Here is a 3,417-nt window from a genome sequence, read left to right on the forward strand (position 1 = left end):
CTTCCCACCCAGTCTTCCATCACAGTTACAGAGCTCAGGATAACAATGCTAGGGGAAAAAAGCTTTTAATTTCCCCAAACTGCATTGTCTACCTCACACAGTGGAGGTGAAGGAAGGAGTCAAAGTTGAAATGCAGCTCACTGTATCTCTTGGACTGTGGCTGAATTAATTTGATAGTACACCAACCAGGTACACTAAAGAAAAAGTTACTGTGAATAAGAATTTCAACTGAACATCAGAAATGCTCATTAAGAAAGCAAAACAATTGAAGAAGAGTCTCTGAAATAGCCTAGAGAACTTTTTTCATCAAGAGCAGCCATTGTTAGTACCCACATCCTTTTTTACCCCTTTACTTTCTTCATTCTGATTAAAATTCCCATGCTTTTCAAAGGGAAAGAAGGTCTTGGTCCTCAGATTAGCAGAATAGGATAAGGAAAGGACACACAAAAGTATTCAAGAATGTGCTCTTCCTGAATAAGGTAGTTTGTTTGCATATATTTGTACAAATCAGTGAGACTTGTTCCATGTTCCAAGATATTTTTCCACATCCAATGAAGATTACAGGTTTCCCTCGCTTTATGTGGGTTCCTGTATGTACGAATTCACTCTTATGCAATGCCCCTTTCTATACTAAAAATTTATTAAATGGGAGCCAAACTCACAGATGCATTTGGTGTGGTGGAAACCTGCAGTCAGCTGCTTTGTGCAGTGCATTGTGGGAGTGGTGCACACCAAAATATAGTCTTCCATGTGGATCTGTGCTCCTTGCTCGTTGTCTACGACATGTGCTTCTGTAGTTACCACCCCCATTATGGTAACATTCACCACAACCCTGTGCTTGTGTGTACTGTCTGCTGTTGGTGAGTACCAAAATTGTCTTGTAAAAAAAGTAGAAATAGGTCTGGGGGTCAGTACAATTTAGGTCTTGAAATGTATCCCTGTTTGTTACATTGTAAAGTGGGTTCCCTTTATGCAAATTTGAGTTATGCGCCATTTTCCAGGAATGTATGTACAGCATAAAGCAAAGAAAACCTGTATAGCACTATATTCTTTTTTCACCTGGACAACTTTTTATACCAGCTTATCTTCATTGCCACCACTGTTTTCAATATGTTATGGGGTAAATAAGTGAAAAGTCAGATACCCCACATTTTGCATTTCAGACAAGTGCATAGGATTCCAGTCATGATACATCTACATTTAGATTTAACTCTGTTCTCTTTTACCCAAGCAAAAATCTTGGATTTCAGATATTCTTTGCAGCATTTTAGAAAATGACATTTGAGCAAGTCGTACACATAGTTTCTTCTGATGTTTTATTATAACTTTATGATGCATTGGTTCCAGCTATAACAAGTTTCTGTGCTGCTTGAGTCACAAAATTCCTGAAGCAGAAGAGTTATTTTTTTATTCAGCAATATATACATTTAAACAACTTTAATATTCTACTTTTAAGAAAAGTCTGAGTTTAAATGGTACTGAAAATATTCCTCTTTAGTCTAAAGCAGAGTAATTAGCTAGATAAGTTTTGCCTATGAATTGTTTAAAATGCATTTGGAGGTGCTCAGGACAAAGTCAATGTTCTCTAGTCATTAATAATTCACACCAAAGAGCCATTCTCTATAATTTAGCATACTTTAGCATGAAAAGGCCCACAAATTAGTTTGCCTGGGCACTCTAGTTATGGATGAAGTTGTGGCTAAGTAGAAGCAGACTGAACACAGCTTATTCTAAGTAATTTCAGTATTTCCAGAAGCTTGAAAGAAGGGGAAAATGAAAAATAAAGCCAGAAAATTTAGGTGAAAAATTGTGAGGGGGAAAGCAAAAGATAAATTTTGGGCTGCTGAAAACTACCAAACTGTTTAAAATTGCCACCAAAAGAAATTATGTCTGAAAAATGTTAAAACATATGAAAGCATGAGCAAATGTATAAGGAATAGGTTGATTCTGGCAGAGAAAGATTAGCTAGCCATTTCTAATTTCTGGTATCTGCACATCTCCTACTCTCCTTTTCCTCCTTCTTCTTTATGTTCGATGAGATTTAGTTAAAATGCCCCTGTTGCTGTTTTGAAGCCTGAGGACACCCCGATACATGAGTCACTAATTAAAATGCCCCACCCCTGGGGCATGTGTGAAAACACCCTTTGAGGGACAAGGTTGTAGCCAGATGAGAGGGTTAGAATCTATACTTGGGGTTCTTCTCTCTCTCTTTAAATTATATTATCAGGGGTTTTTTCTTAAGATATTCTTTTCTCCAGTCATTTTATTGTTTTGTCACCTTGTTGCTTCCCTGTGGTAAAGTGTGATCTTAGGGAAAGTATTATTCCAGGCCAGGCCATTCTACAGAAAGGGAATCCTAAAATTCTTCCAGAACCCAAGAGGAAGCTACCTGGTGCTGGCAAAGCTTCCCGTGCTGCAGCAATGGGGTCTGGTATAAGGACAGTGGAGCCAAGACTTGCAGGGATAATAAGTTATCATAGTAAAAACTTTGCTCTAGTCCTTGGGACAAGCAGTGGCATAGCAGAAGAAACAACTGAGGGCTCCAGGCATACTCCATAGATGTATTTGTGACAATTATATTATACTAGCAAATTGCCTGTCATGAATGGTGGGAAGAGGAGGCGTAGGCAGGGATGGAGCGCTGCCACTGTCACTGTCACCACCTCCCAGGAGCAAAGAGTGGGGGCAGGGGATGCTTGCCCTGCCATCCCCTCCATCCCCCTTGCCCAGCACCCTGCACGGCCACCACCTCCAGGGAGGGGACGGCAGGGGGGAGGGGGGCACAGGCCAGCGCTGCTGGCCTCACTGCCCCATTCATCCACTCCATTGCCACCACCTCCAGGGAGCAGGGCTGGGGGGTGAGGCCAGCGCTGCTTGTCTGCCCCCCTCCCCACCACTCCATCCGCTCTGTCACCATCACTTCCAGGGAGCAGGGCCGGGGAGGGGGGTGGTGAGGCCAGTGCTGTTAGCCTCATCCCCTGCTCCATGTGCTCTGGCGCGGCTGCCTCCAGGGAGCAGGGCCGGGGGGAAGGGGGGAGGCCAGCGGCGCTTGCTTCACCTCCCCCTCTATCCTCACCATCATGGCGGCACTCTGCCATGCTGCCACTGCTGCCTCCTGTCCAGAACACTCTTGGAGCACTCTGATTGGTTGTTTCAGTAACTAGTGTTCCAAGAGCTTATGGACAGACAAACAGATCGAGTACGCCCTTTATTATGTTAGAATGATTGTTGTAATAATAACAATAGCAATTATTATTATTATATATGCTAACATTCAAAATATACATAAACATTTCTTTGTTAAGCAATAGTATACAATTTAAAACCAAAACCTCGTTTATTCTTAAAGAAAACAATAATGTTCTTCGCCACACTAAGGGTTGCTTAATTATAGCAAGCTATTGCTTCTCTATTTTG

This window comes from Alligator sinensis, unplaced genomic scaffold, assembly GCF_000455745.1.
Source record: "Alligator sinensis unplaced genomic scaffold, ASM45574v1 scaffold165_2, whole genome shotgun sequence".
In the NCBI taxonomy this organism is placed as follows: Eukaryota; Metazoa; Chordata; order Crocodylia; family Alligatoridae; genus Alligator; species Alligator sinensis.